Consider the following 22029-nt stretch of genomic DNA (forward strand, 5'->3'; position numbering starts at 1 on the left):
GTATAAATCACAGAATTTTTTCTATTCGGGTGATTATCGTGTTCTTACATGTACAAGACCACCACATACCTAGGACAAATCTCAAATAAATACTAAACTGAAAACTATGCCCTTCCAAACATCTGAAATAAATAATACCTTTCACCTCAATAACATAAACAATTCTACAGTTCTGCAGAAGGTCCAATTACCAATTAGACACACTGGATAAATGTTCTTGCCAAGACCTTCTGACACTGAGTCAGCACAAGGGACTACTAGGTTACACTCGATGGTTTCATTTCTTCATCAGGGCTTTTCTCTGAAACAACGGGTTTCTTTTTCTGCCTGACTGCCACCCTTGTGTGATTTTTTTTCATACGGGTTAAGTACATCTTTGCAAGGGTCAAGTCGGACTTTGGAATTTAAAGGTTTGAGGTGGCTTTGCAATTCCGAAATACCCCCCAGTCCAACGGAGTACGCTCTTCTATATCTCTTTGACACCTACATGTAAGCTGAGGATGGCCATGATGAAAAATTTTTGTCCACACAATCCTTGTGTTATTTTGGTCATGCTTACCACAACTTGTCACTCGTGGCTTGATCCTTTTACCATCACATTTTTTGTGACTCGGTGAGTCAGACTTAGGTTGCAACTGAGGAATAATACATTTGAGTGATCAGACTAGAACACAGTTATGGCAAAATCAGTCATTAGGATGCCTCAAAAACTTAAGGATATGGACAAAATTACTTGTATCTGCTATGGAATTAGCGTGGTACAGTGAATGGCCGGGTTGTTAGGTCATAGAGCTAGATCTAGGGTTAGGTTAAGAAATCTTCATATTTCATTGAAATAAAATCGCTGCATACTTTCGTCCTTTTGCCGGGAAAAGTTCTTTTTGCAGTGATCATGCTTCCCGGCAAAAGGGCCTAAGCGCTTATGCCCTTCTGCAAGGCACATGACGAAATATTCTCACTGCAAATAACAAAAAGCCAGAGGTTACATGCTAAAGTTTGTTTGGTTTTATAGTTTTGTACAAACACGTCTTTGCTTTTTCCTAGAGTACACTAAAACTCTGAATGGGACACTAGGAAGTGGGCTCCCCACGTTCATGAAACTTGTACATGTTAATTGTTATAGGGGTCCACATATGCATAAACACCGTACATGCACTTTATTTACCAGAGGTGAAAACGGGGAATAAAGAGAAATCCATGAACCATACAACAGAGGAGTTGTAACAGTTTTAATACTGACAGCTTATAAGGTATGTGTTCCCTCACAAATTTACAAGCAGCTAGGATTGAATGAATCTTGCACTTTTTGGGTGTACCATGGACAAACTACAAGAAAGCAGCTAGATTAACTCGATGAAAATTCACAAATTTGAGGTTGCAGAGACTGAAATCCTAAAAAATCTGAAGGTATCCCACCCCAGAAATCTATACTTTCACATACGTGCACAAAATGTATCATTTGGTATGGTTTCGCCATAAGACTAGGCATATGGCCTCTTCCTTTTTACTTCTAACTGCACCCACCAACCAGACACCTGCCCAAGATGTGATCTTAATGGAAATTAGATTATGGGTCTTTTCCATCTGACAGTAAATCCTATAAAGTAACACACTTCACTTCCTGATGTTTTTTGGCACCTGTTGATTGACACACATACATGTAGTTCCAGATTCTGATTAGTAATGACTACTGTAACTTAAGCCAGTAATCCCTGTCGTGCAAAGGAGAAAGCTAGCAAGCCCTTTAAATTGAGCATGAAGAAAGTCCCTAGGAACATGATCCGCTGTATTCAAAAGTTTAAAATTGCAAACACAATACACGTCAATCTAAACTAGTTTCAGAAGTAAAAATGTTGGTACACACATGATGCAGAATTTAAGGCTTTGGCATTTTCCATCCAGGTGTCAGGTATGAATGAGATTTCAAGCTCACAGCTGCTTACAACAAGTACAGAGTACATGTACAGACCAGCATATCGCTTCCAATAAGCTTCCATTAGCAGGCAACAGTTCCAGTAACATGTCTGATAAACCTCCCAATGTCAGAGAAAAAACTGATTTTAATCCTGAATATTGCTTTTAATTTTCAATGGCATTTTAAGAAATGAAAAAGGGGAGGAAGGAAAAAGAAAAATTAAGTACATAGAGCCTAGACGGTTCAACCAAAATAACAAAAAGTACAATGAGAATCAATACCATTTTATCAACCTAACCAAATTGATGAAGAACAATACAAGCCCACAACAGACAAAAAAACTTGAAAACCACGCTAAAATTACACCTGTTCCAATTTAGGAAAGTTGGAAGTTGGACATCCAGAGCCCCATGGATGCAAAATGGTCACTGGCGTCCAGGCCCAGGGATACAACCCACACATAAGGCCTTTTCCCACTAGACTAAATCTCGCGGGAGGGGGTTGGCCCCAGGGTGAAGCAGGGTGAAAATAAGCCATGTTTCCCATTTGAAATTCCCAACCCCACCCCAAAGGCCCCCCCAATGCTCTTTCCCCAGGGCCCGTTCAACCCTGCTCAGGACCAGGGTTGAAATTTTTATCCCCAAGGTGAGACGGGGAGTGTGAAATGGGTGGGGGAGGCGGCCAGTTCATCCCCGGGGCAAACAACAGCACAAAGGTCACCAACAAGAGTGCTAGGAAAGGTCGCCGCTGATGGTTCAATTCACCAACATTGGGGCAGTTTGTTGACAGTTTTGACTAAGAAGAATCACTCGCCTCTTCTCATTGTCTCTGCTGCTATGTCTTCTTATCATGAACAAATGGAGAAGAAATAAATGAATTGTTTTACAAGTATCATCGGTCACGTCCATTCTGTTGGCAGGTGCTATGCTTTTTTTGCTACGGCATAATGGGAAAATCTCCGCGTGCTTCCGCTGTCCGCGAGTTCATCCCGGAGATGAGTATTCTAGTGGGAAAAGGCTTATGAGGTCCTTTCAACTTCCAGCATTTGGGTCTGTTCTCCATTACTTTAGTTGGCAAAACAAATCTACCAGAAGTATTGTAAATATTTCTTGACCTCAAGTCCGTACCAATGTGTTATCACAATATTGCAATAGAGAAACGAAATCACATCTGCACTTTTCATCTGATCTGATCAATCATGTATACATTACACTGTTGCACTTTTCAAAAGACAGTGCCAGTTGAACCCTGCGGTTTAACGATCCGTGGTTTTGCAATGAGCACTAACTTACCTTTTGATTTGAAATATGGATGACACTAAACATTAGCCCAATGCCTAACTCCCTTGACATTTTTGCTTGGATGAAACCTCAGTGCTTCAAAATCCTCCAGCTCCATCCATGTTAAAACTAGACACAACCTCAGTCCTCCAAAATCCTCCATTATTTCTTGCATGCATTCCCTGACAGGGTGACTACTTCAATCCTTCAAACTTGTCTGGTAATTCCCATCAGTATGTTGAGGCAGTGTGAATGACTTCCAGGAGCAGTATGAACCGAGCCTAAATTTACGCATGGCTGAGAATAAACAACACAAGGTTTGTCCCAAGACCTTGACATAATACAACCTTCAAAATCACCCACACAAGTTTGCCACACAGCTTCAATACCTTCAACATCCTTCTCCTATGCACACACATGTAGGGCAATAACAATTACACTTAGATAAAAAACAACTGCATTATGGGTAAAACTCCTTGATTATTAAGAGACGACTACACATACAAGTACAAGTTAATACACTGTTTTCATTCAAAATTCATTCATAATTTCACATACATGGTTTCTGCCTTTAGATGATGGACTTTCCCTGCAAAAGTGACTGACTAAGTGAACTCATTGAGCATTTCCTTCAGACTTGTCCATTGAGGTATCAGTGACTAAAATCAGACAAATTTGATCTGTTTTGGTACACCCAGCAAACACAATGCCAGTCACCGAAAGTGTTCATGATCAGATTGGCTGGACCAAAGTGCAAGTTGTCTGCATGATCAAAATACGAATATCAAACAACAGCCAGTGAACAATGCAGCAAGTGAAAGACAAACACGTTGCTGTTTTAGTCTTAAACCATTCCAACAAAAAAATTCAGGGATGTCTTAAAAATGCATGCTCTTTGTTTCTCCAAAGCACTTGTCGCACAAGTGTAACACAAATCTCATACAAATGGCCCTCAGGAGCCAGCATTGATGGTGTCCCACTTAAGTATAGTTTTGAGAAATAACCTTGGTTCCTTGTTGTTTTAAAATGTTGACTTTTGCGGCAGAGAATAATAATGCATCTGGTTTGTTGCGAAAAAATACTGAGTGGTAAACCAATGATACGTGCTAAAATATTATGTACAAGCAGTGAATAAGTTGATCTATCCTGAGTAAAAACCACATGTCCCTGGACAGGGCTGCCCTTCCTTCCTGGTGGCACTGCCTCAAGGATAATGACACTGATACTGGGACTGACAGTGACCTGCTGACAATAAATGCACCCTGAACCCAACCAAGGATTCCGCAGGTGGAAAAAAATGCCAACACCGTCAGGTCAAGTTCTAGGTTGAGAAAAGTTTTATGTAGGTTGGCCAAATGAGCCCATATCTGATGCTGTATGAGATAAGACAAAAATCTAGACATGCCAGATCCGAAAACGAAAGAGGATACTGTACTACAAACAGGTTATCATAGCATACATGTACTTGCATGCGTATATGGGCATGTATGGCATATTTGAAGTCTCCGTTCAAATATGAACCCTGCACCAGGAGAACTGGCAACAGCACCCAAAAGTACTTACTTACTGAAGGCGTGAAAGGCTGTCCCTGAGAAATACTGTCAAATCAACTTCTACACATTTCCTAGACTGTTAACCGCACTAGTTTTTGACTCGAGATGAGACTTGGCTTTGAAAAGAAATGGGGTTTGACTTGATATGGGAGAAAGCACTTGAAATGTTTCACTAGTTGGCACCTGCCAACTCTGATTGAAATTGAAATAAGAGTGTAACACATTTCTCCCAAATTTTTATAGATACATGTATGGAAAATTACGGAATGCCAACAGAGCGTTGACATTTCCGTTGACATTTCCTACAACATTTTGTTGTAGGCCTACACGTACCTGTACATAAAATAAAACCAATTCACCGATGTCCTTTTCCTGGAAAGAGTAGCAGTCACTTCAAACACGATGTGCGGACGGATACAGTAAAGGATTAAAATAAATGTCATGTAAAAACTATTATTTACGAATAAAAACCTCTGCAAGTAATGCATAAACATACACATGCATGCTAACAGAAGTAAAACTGGCGGGAGGGGGGAAAGATTGGGAAGGGGGTTTCAACCGGAAATCCATCATAAATAGTGTTGACAGTGCATATTTACACTTCAACTATAGATGGGAAGCTGTTCAGATGTGTCTTCTTTAGAACTAAGTCAATGACGGAGGAAGAATTTTCAGAGTGGGGGTGGGGGGAAGTTGTGAGAGAATTGGCATCAGCCATTATAAACCAATCCAATAAGTCCCGCCCCATTAAAGGACCTGCCAGGAGTAGGGAGAAGGCATTCCCCCAGTTGAACAAGAGGAGGAGGGGGTCAGCGGCCCCTGGCCCCTAATTCTGCCACCAGTAACTAAATTGCGAATTCCGTACAAGCTGGTTAAAAAACTCTCAGGAAAAAAGAGGAGAAGATTCATTCAAACCTCCCGAACCGTAAGTATTGATTAAATACACATACATGTACATGTAATACATGAGATTAGTACCTACTGTCTATAATTATCTGTTTGCTCACCTTATATACAGATGAGTAACCTCGTAGATAGTTAACAGACTTCCTACTCCTACAGCTTGCTAGACAAGGCCACACGTCTGTTGTTAACCCTGGACAAACAAAAACAAAGCATGTATTCTCATAAAACATATTCTTGAAATCTACTGTTTTTAATCATCTCTGCTAAGGTGATACACAAAAGCAGAGCTTGATTTATTGAGAAAATAACTGCCTGCAAGTAAGGTCATGTTATGAAAAGGTTGAGTCATTTTTAAACCATTATTTTGCAAATTTGACCATGTGCATCCCTTCATTGAAACAACAGAACCTTGAAGAAATAATTCTGTGACCGTACTCTCCACTTTCAAATTCAATTCCCTGTAACGATAATCACGGAAGAGCAAGAAGTGTGCTGTCTTATGAATCTTCCAAATAATTCACAGCCCAGAGCAATTAAATAGCCATGACAAAGCACCAAGCAACATCAGTCCCCAAGGGCATACCCTTCATTATGTGGTATGTTTACTCATTTTTAAACTGAGAAAATATCTTTGAGAGTCTCAGCTATTACTAGACATTGGGCAATTCTATAACTTTGGGGGTCCAATTTTTTCATGTCCCTGTCACATTTGACATACATGTATGATTTAGTAAGTTCAGAATACAGTCTGTCATTTCCAAGAGCGATGAATTAATGCATATTACCAACCAAACAAACAGAAATAGATTGAAATCAATTTCAGAGATATTGCCGTGTGAAATTACACAGGTCACGTGTAACAGGGACACAAGTATATCACACTTTTGGACCCCATATTGATAGAATGACCCTATTTTCTCTCATTTGAATTACTGGTTGAGGGATACTCATTCAAATCAAACTTTTCAATTTTCTCTAAATGTAGCAAAACCTCCATAAATATATTTCAGGCTGTAGAATTTGCCTTTTAATTAAACACCATTTGCCAGGCATAACAATTTCTTTGCCCCCAAAAGAAGAAAGATTTCTGTCTGTGGCCACCAGGGTATCAATCATGCTTTTTCTAAAGATGATCCACATTCAGTGACACTGACATAGTTTCATTAGCTTCATGAAAGTTAGTTGTAAAGTATTTACACAAGACCAACATCGCCCAGCCTTGCATCAATAGAAATCAAATACTACTTGTGCAACAAACGAAAATATATATGCTCCTATTGTTACAAAAGACAGAATGATAACTTGCCCACGTATGACCTCTTCCATTTTCCTTCCAAAACTTCCTTTGATCTGGGCCTGGGCAACCAAGCCTATCTGCACAATTTTCTTTTGCTTCTTATCGAAACCAAGCATTTTGCAATGAAGGAAGATCAATCTCCTGTTATGAGGGACACCCACCTCCAAGAACATTTAGCACAGGAAGCATGGTGGTGTTGGTGAAAGATTAAGTTGTGCATTGAGTACTATTAAAGCACCGAGTCCTAAAAATCCTTGATGGATAAAACTGCATTCTTTTTATCCACATAAAATGTTCGAACAATTGTAGTACTCCCAAACCTACATGAATCCCCTCTCATTCCTGTCCATCCAAACAAAAAAATCCCCTCAAGAATACCTGTCTTACTGATATTCCATTTTAACACAGAAAAGTACATTAATGTGACAGCAAAGAATATTTACCTCAATGGCTGAAACACCAATAAATGAATTCGGAAAAAAATGTCAACACAAACAGTAAGGAACAGAATTTGCAAGAATACATGCTGTGACGCAGCAGCTGCAAGTCTGGTTGGTGACGGTCTGCAAATGGTGCGAACTCAAAAAAAACAACCGTGACTAGGGTTCAACCAGGCCAAGTGAAAGGTGCGAGGTGTGCACAATCATTATTCCCGTCCATGTATCAAAGTGATCTGATGAGTTCAATCCCACACCTTTTCACAATTCCAAATTCAGTCCCAGATGTACAGTAGTAGGGGTGAGTGTGGCCAACAATCACACCACTGGGTGAACAGTCATGCTCACTGGAACATCATCATCAATCACACAACCCTGGATCTCACCTTCTGGAAACCATCAAGGGTTGGACCTGTACTACTGGTACACATGAACTTGATAAGGCCTAAGCTGTACAAGTTAACAGTGTGTTCTGCATAAAGTAGCGCATGCTTTTACACAAAAAAAGTTGACAGCTTAAACAATGGGGGGCTGTGTTACATCCAAGATGTTCCAAGAAAAAAACACAGTCAGATAAAAGGTTCTTGAAAACTAGTTACAAGGCCAAATTGTAGTTTTCTTAGACATTATAAAGGTGTTTTTTTATGGACCTCTCAAATTTAGATCTCTCAAAGTTTGGATTTAAATGCCTTTACATGTAGAATCTCAAATGATAAGAATTATCTTTTTGTATCAAGAGTTCATGCAAAATGACAACGATTGAATGAACATCTTTGCAAAACTGTTACATTGCACATGATACACGCACACTCATAATCCTTGAAAGCCTGTAGCTTTTTCCAGAGCCGGATTTCCTCCCCTCAGATAGTTTTCAGATCAATTGTGATTGCACTTTGCAGTTACTACGACAACAAATATGTAGGTAACCACATACATGTACATATATCAAAGCACATTTACACATAAACATGTGGTCCTAAACATGTACATGTACATGTGGTACCTACACGTTGATGTACCAATATTGTATGCCAATATTACATAAGTGCCCCAGGAACAATCCATTCTGGTTACAATTCCAAGTAAAACATTTAATTATTACATGCAAATTGTACTGTATACTGACTGTAAACAGAACATCCAAACATCTCCCCTGCTTCAATAGACTCCAAGTAATTTATTGGCCCATTATTTCTGAAAGATTATAAAGTACAGGCGCCTATCTCGTTTGGATCATAATGTCTTTCCCTGGAGAACCTAGAACCAGAGAGATACAAGATACATCTACCCTGCCAAGGGAGTGTTTTCATCTACTTGCCGCTGAGTGGAACGAAACTCAGCATTTTCATTGGGCAAAATGAAATTTGGAGAGCCGTGAAATAAATACATAAAAGACCTATGACGCAAGTGACTACGTGTCATGTACAGCTCAAAACACTTCAAGATGCAGCAGGAGTACATGCACTTGTACATGCACAGGAGGAAAAGGTGGACACACACTGGCACAGGAACGCAGGTGGAATGCTGGGTATTTTGTCAAGGGCTCGTGTTTCAGGCTCTACCTGTGGTGAGAGGCCTGACTCCCTGGCCTAGAGGGGTTGGAGATCAGAGGGGAGGGCAGACAGCTTGATTTGGCGACCTGCTGGGCCATGACGGAGAAAGGAGAGTGGTAGCCTTTTTTGTACGAGACGGGGAGACCAACAGGTCACACTGTGTACAGTTCAGTCCAAGTATGGCTTGAAGCGTGTTCTCTTAACATCATCCACCAAAACATTAACAAACAAGACTTCACAAGAACATTGAAAAAGAAACTTCCCGCAAATCTCCTTGTCATCTTGTTCCACATTTCTGCTTGTCCAAAGCAAAAATGAACAAAGCAGTACATTTTCATATTTCATCTGACTGGAATGCAGATAACTTTCAGTTTGCACGAAGTTGAAAAACTTCAATGGCTGTACATACTTGAAAATTTTGAAATACGTATGAGAAATCAGATCACAATATTAACTCTTCTAAACATCCAAAGCATCAACATATTTTGAAATGGAACACTTGCATAGTATGAGGAAATATCAGAGGTAACAAAAGTGAGTATAATTTACAGGAAAAAAAGTCAACTGGTACATTACGGGTCTGACTGTTTCAAAGAACAGAGGAAGTTCCCTCATTACATTTGCTACGTGTACATGTATGAGGTTGAAACCAAAATCCCGTTTCTGGTGAAAATGCAACACTGCATGCTATTTCAAAGAAATTTTGCGAAAATGTGAAAACCTATTGTGCCAAAGAGCCAGGCTGCACGATCATATGTCCTTTTTTTCACTTGTTTCCTGAGAATTTGAGAAACCAGAGCAGATGGCAGGTTGAATAGGTGGATTGTGGTATTTCTTTTGTTTCCTTGAGTGTTTCCTTGTGGAGGCCAATTCATACTTCAAGTGTGAAAGTGAAGCAAAATGTTCCCAGAGAAAGTTGCTTGAGTTGAAATGTGTTCAACTTCATGCAAATTCACGGCGTAAACAGTTGTGATGTGATGTCACAAAATCATGTTTGTGTTAATTTTCTGCCCAGTAGGGAAGAAAATGGTTGAATAAATTAAATTTAAAAAAATAAGGATTTGTGTTTATGGGTCCCGGAGCTACATATATGTGAACAATAAGCAAAGAGTGTTGACCACATCTTGCCACTAATCTCTCATGATATCACTTCTTTCAAAATACTGTAAGTTGTATGTGTGTGGGTTGATTTATCTTTGGTACTGTCAACTTTAACTTCTGTGCTTGAGGTGACACACTCCACATCCACATGGTAACTTTCTGGGAAATTGTTGTCATTTGAACTAACACCTCTTGACCAGGTTACAGCCTTCAACTTAGCTGGAGTGGCTATTTTTGTGTCCTTTGTGCTAGAACAAAGCCAACAATAAATACCAGTGGTACACGTGCATGTATGACGATTCCTTGGTGCATATCCTTTTGTTAACATTGCACACTGGTAGCGGGGCACTAAAACAGGTTTCTCAAACAGTACATGTGTTATTTATACATATACGCAACTTCCAAAGTCTGAATCAGAGTTTGAACACTCACCAACAATCACTTAGCTTCCAAGATTGTTGGATGATTATCCTCTGTGGTTGGGACAAGGCATTTATAGCCAACAATAAATACCACCGGCTCATAACACCTCTTGAATACAGTAGGGAGGGTGTAGAGGTGGGTGCTGGCAGGTCTTCCAATGCTCTTTCAAAAAACATTTCCCACTTTTGAGGGAATGTCCCAGTGCTGCCACGCAGAAGAAATTGCCTGGTTTATTGGCCTGTGAGTGGAGGCCGTTCTGTGGGTCTGGTCAGTGAGGGAAAGACCAACTTCTTGGGGGTAAAAGGGGGCCGTAATTGCTGGGCGATTTTCCTCAAGGAAGGGAGTGCAGTGACATGTGATTCAGAATAAAGTTAACACACTTCTGTGCAACTCACCAGGCAATCATGAACTCTGATGTCATACACAAGTGTTTTTTATGACATCTTTCTGGTCTTCACCTTCCTCCCCATGTCAACTTGACGATGATTTACACATACAGATGCAGATGGTGTTTAAGAGCATGATGACTGATATACTGACTTAAAAACTCAGGTTTTTATAAGGCTTAGAGGGCTGAGATGAGAGCCTGGATACCTATAACCAAGCAAAGCACCATTTTTTTTTTCAGTGTTATTTTCTAAAACCACAACCCTTCAAAAATGCTGCTGATAAAAATGAAATAAAACCACTTGAGCCAACCTCACACTTCAAACACTAGAGCCATACTGTAGTGTGAACTTACCGATAAATTCCCCACTTCTTTAAAGAATGGAACAGCCAACACTGTGAGCGAAACATGGCAAAGGTTTATGAAAAAAGATTGGCTGCCTAAAAACACCTGCCATTACAAAGTGCAACCAAGTAGACATAGAAACGACATAGAAAAAGGATATCCTAAAAGTTTTTCAATGCATCTCTGTGTATATGTAGCTGAATTTCAACAAACTATGGGGTATTTCTCACTTGGGCTGGCAAAACACTCGAGTTTTTAACCTGATCGGATGCAACTAAGCATAACAAATGACATCTTTGTTATGATAATCTGTTTAAGGTTCAAGTTCACAAAGAAAAGTTCAACAGCCTCAGGGCTTAACACCCGGACGAGTTCCACATACAAAACAGATGTTCTATTGTCCACTTTGAATAAAAAAAGAGGGCACAATGAATTTATTTTTCATCTTGAAATCTGTTTATTTGTCAGATACTGTCAAGTTGACTCTTACGGGTGACAACAAAGGTAAGAATGTCAAATATGTCTGGATCTGGTTTTCCAATATCGCTTTTCCAGTAAGGGCATCGGAGAGTGAAAGAGCAAGAAAAATAACCAGCTGTGAAACAACATAGGAAAAGGTCAAGCCAGGACATGAGGCAAAATTGCTGGTTGAGGCACGATTCCCCGAGCTGGTTTAACACCGCAGAGACAGTCGATAGTGTACAACAAGTTTATGGTTTAGCTGCGGAGGACCCTGTGGTATGAGGCTGTTATCATTCAAGGGGATGTAATTAGCTGAAAAGAATGCCGAGGATTTGAGTTTTTGCCCTCTGGAAGGGTTCTATGCGGATTAGCGACAGGAATTGTGAACGCACTGTCTTGTTTATACACTGCTTAAAAGGCAGCCTGTAAAATCTGTGCAGTGGGCGACAAAAATGGGTTTGGGTCATACATTTTTGGAGCTTTTCAAATGTTAAGCGATGAACTTGATGGGTCCGGGAATTAAGTTGCTTAATCGGTTGCGAAAAATAGTAATAACACTGAGAAAAGCAGTTTACCTGATTACACTCGCCATATGCAGTCAGGCAAAAGGAAAAATGCAATGTGAAGTTCCCTTAAAACATTTCATACCCGTGTGGTGTCATTTTAACAAGTTTACTGATTGTTTAGCACATGCACAGAAGTGCAAATAAAGGCCTACCACAACTTATTTTTGATTTGTTTTTTTGAATAAGCAAAAAGAAGATTCATTCCGAGGCTCTGATTTACTGAACTCTACTGAGTTTAGTTTGTGAGAAATATTGTTGGAAAGGTCAGCTTTTAAGATTTTTCTCACTTGCTTGGAAATTTAATCCCAAACATCAACCAAGTCAAAAATGAAGCCAAAATCATTCAAGCTCAACCAACTATGGTGTCCGAGCAAGCCAAATCATTTACGAGCATGTTTGACCTGTTGAAGCAAAATAAACTTTGGCACAACGAGTAACAAAACTGAAGCAAATCGGTATGGAACACAACAAAGTTAAGTAAAGCCGCATTTCTCTGAACTTGTACCACATGAAACTCAACAAGCAAACTGACTGCATGCAGTGCAATGCCACCCTGCACTCTACCACACCTAACCAAACTCTCAACCCATGTCCAAGTAATCACGTGCAACCTGTTTTAGTTCCTACGAAGTTTTGAGGTTGTACAACCAATTCTGTACGACATGCCTTCACATACTCTTGTACATCTCCATTTAATATCAAAAGTCAATATGGACACACAAGCACTGATAATGTTTAAAAAACAAATACCGGCAATCTGTAGGATTTGTGTGAGCACAATAACCACTTCAAACAGAGCAAACACAAAGCCGGGTGTGTACAGGGACACAAACCCCATACATCGATAAATCGTCTTTATAATGATGACAGAGACACGTTCATCTGCGTCAGTGCACAGTCATGCATAGGATTAAAAATCCACTCTTTTGGATAGCGTGTAAAGTTCACCAGGCTTGTAAACGTATTCCAAGTAATTTTGTTGTCTTTTACCGGTACAGTCACATCCACAGTGATTTGTACATGTTTGTTTGTAAATGACATCAACAAGTGAATAACGTTCATGTCAGCAAGTATATTCACGCAAAAGATTAAATCATTCAATCCTTTGCATGCTGCATAAAACTGTGGAGGTTTGTTGTAGTCAAGGTTTGTTGTATACAAAATACAGTTGGAGTGAAATAATTGTCTCTAACAGTCTCTTTCCAAAAGATAAAGTTTCTTAACAAACTAGACTTTAAAACCAAATTGAAGCATTCATGTTTTTTTATTTGATTGGTAAGTGTATCGATGGAAGATGCCTATTCTATTTCATTAAGTTTGGACACAACTTGCACACATAAAACTGTATGCAAATACATGTACACACTGTGAAGGCTGTTTATGGCACACATTTGTACAAGTTCACAGCTAAGTACGAATATTTCAGGAAGTTCGGCCAACAAAGTAGAAACCAATTCACTACACTGTCAGTGCTGGAACATTCTTGAATTCCAGAGAACCTCATGACTGCTAATAAAATGGACCTAATACTTACCAAATTAACAGGTCACACTGTTGCGACAATCAGTTCATTACTTTTTCCTCTTCATGCACGGCCTGCCCCACACTATATGAAATACTGCAGTTCAAAAATTGTATACAGCATGGTTCCAAGCCCACGGAAGTGGTACATGTATGGATCTGAACAGGAAAAACGTCTACCTATGTGGCATCAGAAATAACCATTTAAACCAACGATCTGAATCAATACGAATACGTAACTAGTCAAAGCACATACCATACTACACTTGTCACTGTGGCACACATCCGTGTTCGCTCATATTACAAACGGTGCCCAAGAAAGCCTCCACATTATGTCAACTTTCTGGGAAAGCTTTTGATGTTGAGTGCTGCCTATCCTTGACCTTGTGGGTAATCTAATTTGTGGTTGTCAAATGCCTATTGATATATAACAGTGATGAGTGCTTTAACATACCAGCACACAACCACAAAAATTACAAGCAAAGTTCCCTCCCCCCCAAATGGGACCACATATGTATACATGTACATGTAATGTGTACAAAACTGTATCCAGGGCTCTGTTAGTAACCGTCACTGATCAGTTATTTTTCTAGTTTGCTGAATGACTTTTTAAAGTTGGAGGTAGGAATTAACCTGGTACTTTGCAAGCTAGGGGTTAAATTTTGAAACGGTAAGATTACAAAGATTATTGTTTCAACTGCAATCTTATCTGTGACTAAGCGTAATTTATTTAAACTCTTTTTCTTTGTCAGTGGATCTGTTATTTTGCACCTGCAAGTTGAAGGGCCTATTTGCTTCACAGGGATCTGGATCTTGATCAGTGATCCTAGCACTAGTTTGCACCATCCATGAGGCACGTTTTGGTGTCCATAAACCAACAATGGATCACTGATCGTGATCCCAATCCGCGTGAAACAAACATGGCCCAATTCTTTACCTGGTAAAAATGCTTGAATTCAAACTTTGAAGGTTTAGTTGAACTTTAAATGACATCAAAGAATATTAAAATTGAATCTCTCAGAGTGACAAAATAACTTTATTTGGTGATTTTTCAAACTAGGGTACTACCCATACCCCAGAATTGCACAGGTGTGATGTCGTATGTGTGTAGGCCTATCTACATACATGTCTGGTGTTAAAAGGCTCTACACACCGTAAATGTACCCTAGTTCTGCCATTGAAAAAGTCAACAATTACAGTGTGCCCTAGATTTTTTCTTGGACAGTTGGTATTTGTAGGTCAGACCTATCATGCAAACTCAATTTACTCAATCATGCCTCTCAAGTTAACGTTGTTTGGTACAACTATTGACTTTGGGATCTTTCTGTGCCACTAGATCATGAAGTTCCACTTGGGAAAATGGCAGGTGAGTCAGCACAGACCACAGGAGCTAGTGTCTATCACACTGAAAAAATGTACAGGAGACTAGGACTAGGAGCAGAAAGTTAAAGTTTTAAACTTTTAGACAGTTGAATCGAGACTCAGAGTGAACTATGCCATGCGTCAAGTCTTGCAGGAGGACTGTCGACTCTTGTCTTCTTCCATTATCCTCTGTGGTTTCTTGCTTGACAGGTGAATGCCACACGTACCATTCAATATTGCCGCATTTCAGTGTCCGCCTTTAAAATCAGACTTTGAATTCAGACTCTGAAGGCCAGCAAATCAGCAGTTCAGTCACCTCGGTGAAAGTACAGCATGCCTCAAGAACCCTCCCCAACTTTACATGCCCAACAAAAACAAAACAGTAGAAGTGTTTTTCACAGCAACAAACTTTTTTGCATCAGTTGACCAGGGTCCAAAGTAATCCTCTTCCAATATTTAACCTTCTTTTTATTCAAAGAATCCCCCTCTCCTTTCTCGGCTTTCTTTCTGACAAAACATAATCTTGGGGCGAAAGGGTCCGCTCCTTAAATAGCCCATTGTGAGCCGGCTTTGATTATCACAGAACATCCCATCCACAGCCCATCTACTATACCCGCCGATGCTTTCTACACCTGACTGGACAGTTTGTGGGTTTCTCCTTCTCTTTCTGAGGGGAAGATGGAGGGGGAAGTATCCTCCATTAAACCTAATTTATGTCTTTTTGACTCCCAATAAAAGCAATAACCAGGATGAAGGAGACAAGATCTTTCCAAGGTTGAAACACTATGAATTGGGGGAGCCTCCTGAAAATGAACAGAAAATGAAGGCCCTAGAGAAAGTTGGCCTACAACCCCACAATTTAATGCCAGGCTGCAATAAGAGACTGCTCTGCTCCCATGACAATCTGATGCATTCAAGATTTAATCAGTAAGGCAGATTTACATAAAGTAAGTTTCTGAATTGCCTTGACTCAAATCAGAACGACAAAACAGCTAGCTGAACCAGAGACACAGAAGAACTTGCAAATTTTAGATGTGGAATGTCACTTTGGTTCTCATCTCACTGAGTCCTTCTTCTTATCGTGTCCGGCCCTCCCAGTTTATGCACTGAACCAACTATTTGTCTATTTAAGCAGGTACATTGTACCAACTTTGCAGTTAGCGTTTTCACTTGTGCCCACAGCTTTACGATATACAGAATGAAGAATGCAAGACCAAGATGCAGGAGGTGTGTATCAAGGATCAACATGGCTTGAGACTTGAGTGTGAGGCACGTACATCGACCATAAAAAGTTCCCTTTGTCAGAGAAAAGATCCACATCGGTCAAGCAACTGCTGGTGAATCTCACACGCGACTGTCACAACACTCCAATCACAGGGCTGGAGCCCGTCCACAGATTGTCTTCTGTTTCAAATATGTTTCATTCTCACCCCTCTGACAAAAAAAATGCCAGGTATGCTGGGAGCACTTCTTCAAACGAACAATACTCAACTTCCACAACACTTGCACAAACTTCACTGTGGTGAGAGGACTCAAGTGTTTGCACTTGTAGTTTGCATTTCTGCTTTGCCTGAAAATAGGCCCAGTGATGTGTGGCCCAAACCTGACTATCAACAAGGCAATGAGGAGGTGGGAACAGGCCTTCTGTACAAGCCAAGGCACTTTTCAGAGTACTTACTGTAGAGGGTTAATCTCCTGAAATCTTTCCCAAACCATAAAACACAATAAGGAGTGTATACCTTGTATGTTACAATGGTACCCGCTGCTCCATTTGACTCGGACCGGCCAGCCGATCCCGGCAAGCTCGGTGGTCGAGTGGTTAAGACATCTGCACTAGTAAGCAGGAGGTCGTGGGTTCGAGTCCCACCCGAGTAAGCTTGTGAGGGTTTTTTTCGCAAGCTCTCGGACAAGCACTGAGCATACGGTGCTTATTAATATACGTTGGGTAAAGGCAAAACCTGTTATATATAATTACAATGGCACGGTAATAAACTGAACTGAAATAAAATATACGGCTGTGATTGGTTCGTGATACAGCATGACTGATGTTGCAACATGGGACCCCCTGCTTACAAGCAGAGAATAGATTACCCTCTTTCTTAAATTTGAGGAAAAATATTTGTATCTGTAAATTTGTTGGAAAATGGGTAACATAAAAACCAAAAATGCAACAAGAAAAATACACAGTTGGACATTCAGAAAAAAATCACATGTGAGTTTTCACACTTATGTGCATGCCAAATTAAGCAAATCATGCCAGCCTGTTTTGGGCTGAAATGCAACACAAATTCACAACAGAAAGGTGAAATCTGCATCACGGTCTCACGCCCAGGTCCCAAAACCACACGGTTAAACCTACAACACTATTGTGCTATGAAGAATAAAACCCCCATGCCACAAAGTACAAGAGTAAAAGTGAAAGTGCATGGCCGGCTGCCTTAAATCCCGACACAGGAATCTGACGGAGGTCACAAATATTGCTTCTGCATAGTTGCATCCCAAAAGACCTCCCCTGAATTACAATCTGGCTGGGCATATTCCAATGCCTTGCTAGTCAACTTTGTAATTTCCTCCAAGGTGAGGCTTAAGTCAGTCTCTAAGTACCAGTTCAGGACAGGAGGAATGTGCATCAAACACTTAAGGCAGCTCAAGCTGCCATCACTTCATGATGATGATGCAACATGACAAAGTATCAACAGTGACAAAACTTCTCTTGTACTGAATTCTCTGCTAGCACAGAGCTGATCAAGTCTGAAATTAAACATTCTATGTAGTACTATCACTTGAGGTTGAGTGTTTAATCACATGGGATTCAGGTGGATTTGGCTCAGTTAGGGTTTATAAAATCTCCCTTGGTGTTATCAAATACATGTACATAGCACTGAGGTGACTCAAACATTTTGTTGAGTAGTCTGACACACGTCAGTGCTTCTGTGCAAGGCAAAAGTAGAGGGTACATGTAACCGAGATCCGAGTTTCAATGTTTGGTTAGTGTTTGGGACAATTTGTAAACAGATTTACATTTCAACACGTAAATATCAATGTCCACTGTCCACGTTTGGTATCAGCCATATCAGTCCAATCTCAAAACATGTACATGTACTGGTACCCCTTGAACAGAAACCTGACCCTGACATCACACACAGCTTGCAACATTGACTCAGACACAATGGTACTTTTCAAATTCATGCAGACCCCTTCTAAATGATTGGGATGTGAATTGAAAATCCAAAGTTTACATCTGTAGTGTATTAACTTTTGTCCTGAGAGCAGGCTTAGATGCCTTGTTCTTTGAAAACTCCTGTTTTAGCTTCTGAGTACACTAACCCACTTTTGCATCTGGCATTAATTGTCATGCAGAGAGAACGCACTTCTTTTACACATCATCAGTTAAAACAAGAAGAGTAAGTTGGCCCCCTTTCAAACATTTGACATCTTCATCATCAAATTCACATTATAGTTGCTCAATAAATTTTGACACACGGTCACCGCATGCATAACATGTGTGACTGAGGTATGATTATTTCTCAGCTGAGCTGTGCTGAGCAAATTTACTGAGTGCAGTCTTTCTGTTTGATATTAATCCCCTTTGCAATATTTTTGTATCCGTATATGAATAATTCCAGAGATTAGAGGTTCAAAAGTGTGACATTTGTGTCCCCTGTTACATCTGACCTTTGTTATTTGACATGGAAATATCACCGGAATTGATTTCAAACTATTACTATTTGTTTGGCTGGTAATTTGCATTTATTCATCACTCTTGGAAATTAGAAAATGAGTTCTGAACTTACAAAATCATATGTCAAATGTGACAGGGACATGAAAAAAAATGGACACCTAATTTCTGGAATCAACCATATGTTTCATTGAAAATTGCTTACAGCACAACGAGGAAAGCTAGGGGCATTTGGCGTGTTTCCTTTCATAACCAGCTGGGGCCAATTGCATAGAGCCGCTTAAGCACAAGAAAACCTTTTTTGATAAATCAGGTAACCAGCCCAAACTCAATGTCATGTCAATTGTTTCAGGATTGTATTTAGCCATCTTTTGGTTAGCATGACAATCAGAGTTTGAGCTGGTCACCTTTGCTTTTTAAGCAAGGTTTTTTCACACTTAAGCAACTTTTGTGCTTAAGCAGCTCTATGAAATTGGCCCCTGGGTCTAATAGCCAGTACAACCTTTATAGATAGGAAGTCAGAGTATTACACCTCCAGATCCCCAATTTAGTCCAGAAAGCCAAGTGCTCATTGCACTGAACCACACCGAGGCGAGTGTCATTCACATGGTAATGGCTGCATTTTCACCAAATTTCTTAGGGGTTGCCTTCAATGGGCATAACACTTCACTACAGTGCTGGAGGAGGCTTTCCAGTACATGCTTACAGATCAGTCATTGTTGTGGTTTGGCTCCAGGGTGTCAACTTGGAGGGGAATTCATCTATATTTTACTGCAGCAGGGCATTCAATGTAAAGTAATCAACAGCCAATGCCCTATAAATTTACTTCAAGGCTCTGCCAAACCCCATTCAATCACTGTCAGCCAAATCATGAACATGTGCACAATATGTCAAAAAAGATTTTCATTCGCACAACTTTGTTCTGAAAAAAATTTACTCTCTATATCCACAACAGAACCAATCCACACTGACAATCCATTTAATAACAGAAACCAAATTCTCTAAGGCTCAACTCAACATCTTTTTAGTGCATTACTAATGACAAGGAGGGTGAAATACATGAAAATGCCTAAACTTGTCCTGGTCAATGACATCTGGTGGTTAACTTTCCCATGAATACACTTCTCTCCAAAACTGCAGGTCAACTGGTGCTAAGACACAGAGTGGGACAGACAGAACCAACAGTGAACTGTTTCATTCTGGTGAGCTGTTGTATACTGCTTACCAAAATAGAATGAGTCCAAAGAAATTCACATCTTAAATATTCAGCGGTATCTTGGCAAAAGGTATCCAAGCATTACGTCATGATACATCCTCCCCAGGATCCAACCAACCAACGTCTCGTCTCTTTGTGAAACCAGACAATGAAAAGGCAGACACACAAAAGACGTGGGAGATGAAAAAAATACAATGTAGGTGGAGTGGTTTCCAGATGACGCACAGTTCCTTGGACAACTAAATTGCACCAGGTGACTTTTACACACACCTTACTAACAAGTTGTAAGAATGTGTCATTCTTAAACATTGTTTACACAATGCCAATTAATGACTTTGACACATCAATCACTCAGCACAGGTGTATGTGGAAAAGCATGAATCACAAGAGATGCACATCTAACTGTATCTGATGATAATCAAAGTATGGGGATTTTCAAAGTATGGTGCAGTTATAAAGTGACATAAGCCATCAGCGAGATGGAAAACATACATACATGTATTTCAAAACTGTCACATGGTACAACATGAATGTTTAGAAAATCCATTTACTCATTTTTGTTGGATTGCTTGTATTAATATTCTAAAACAAATAAAGGAAGTAATGTAGTCATTTTCTGCACAAATGTGCAACTTCCATTCCAGCTGCTACAATGAAAACACAAAATTTGGAGAGCGTGTATATTCATGGGAAATACACCATTTTAATCCATTTTTGATTAGGTTAATTATAAAACATTAAAAAAAAAGTTTTTTGAAAGTAATAGCCATGGAAACTACATAGAAATTGAATAAAAATAATTTGCCCTTTTTACAACTGTTGTCGGACTGAAATAATCAAGGGAACATTTTTTAAAAGTTAAAGACGTTAAAGCATATCAGCATTTGAACAAATTAGTATCCTAGTATAGTTACAATTAGCTGGATAAGGATTAATCGACTCAAGACTCAAGCACTGATTGTGAGATCATGTTCAACATGCATTAGGCATTATTAACCCTAACCCTCCTCAATCCTTCACCTGTTGGAGGACTGAAGAGTGTTAGGGTTAAGGTTATTATTCATGAGCAAACAAACTTTTCTGACACGTATTAAATATGTTAAATAACGTTAGCCATTGCGCAAAAGTTTGACGCTGAAAGGAGTAACGACCCCCGTGAAAAACGATCGACCTTGTTGTCTTACCTCACTCTGTTCCTACGCGTAAAGTGATGGCGCTGGATAGCGAAGGCGTCGCCTGGGGGTACACCTACCCGAAGAATGGTGCTTTGACATGGTAGATAAATCACAGTCAACTTCCCGGCCGAAGAACACCACGTACCTCATGAAACCCACGCACGCTGGACCATGTACCGGACTGGCGTTCGGACCACAAGTTTGACACGAAGATTTTCCAGTTTGCTCGAGTTAGGTCAAGTTCCTTAGGAGGTAAATTCAGTGATAGGCAGACGGGAAATCTTCCTGAAAACTGCTCGATGTATGTGGAAAAGACTTAATCTGAATCGGAGGATCTGAGGACAATACGCACACCTCCCGCGGCCAAAGTGGAGCTGGACGCCGCTCGTTTTGCTGGGACAGGTGAAATCAGATTATCATCCATCAATCATCAGCTAAACCGGAACGTGTATTTCGTGTGGGGTTCACGTTTGTTGATATCGATCGGTCTTACAACAATACTGTGTGCACGGTGTGTACGTTACACCGTGAAGTAATCTAAGAGGGCGCGCTTTGTTCATTGGGGATCTGACGAGTTCGACTGCCTCAGAAACAGTACCAAGAATGATTCACTCTAGCTGCAAAATGCTACTCCATTGATAAACGTTTGTGTGTTATACAAAAAGAGGGAGATAAAAGACAAGACAAACTAACGAGTTTTGTTGTTAACGACTTGCGGAATAGAAATCGATTTCCGTAGCTTTCCGTAGACTTTCTTTACTAGAAAACTGGTAGTTTAGTCGACTAGTAAAATACAACCTTTTCTGGAATGAAGGATTAGGTTAGTTCAGTGGAAGGGTACAACGCGGAC

At 40.1% G+C, this 22029-nt stretch overlaps 1 protein-coding gene across 6 annotated transcripts in view; it reads right to left on the reverse strand.

Moving 5' to 3' along the window:
* The window catches only part of LOC110983594 (uncharacterized), a 61164-nt gene extending 39490 nt beyond the window's left edge, over positions 1-21674 (reverse strand). For 2 of the 6 annotated variants that reach the window (XM_022243339.2, XM_022242994.2), the window contains exons 1-2: positions 21189-21674; positions 5756-5844 (exon numbers count right to left, since the gene is read on the reverse strand). The gene's annotated coding sequence lies outside the window, so the exon portion shown is untranslated. Of the gene's footprint in view, positions 1-3207; positions 3228-5755; positions 5845-13760; positions 13982-21188 lie in introns of those variants that run through there. The other 4 variants (XM_022243419.2, XM_022243254.2, XM_022243083.2 and 1 more) reach the window with 4 other exon arrangements.
* Between the last annotated feature and the right edge of the window lie 355 nt (positions 21675-22029).

The sequence above is a fragment of the Acanthaster planci genome, linkage group LG19 (assembly GCF_054643075.1).
Source record: "Acanthaster planci isolate LZ-2023a linkage group LG19, COTS_SCS, whole genome shotgun sequence".
Classification (NCBI taxonomy): Eukaryota; Metazoa; Echinodermata; class Asteroidea; order Valvatida; family Acanthasteridae; genus Acanthaster; species Acanthaster planci.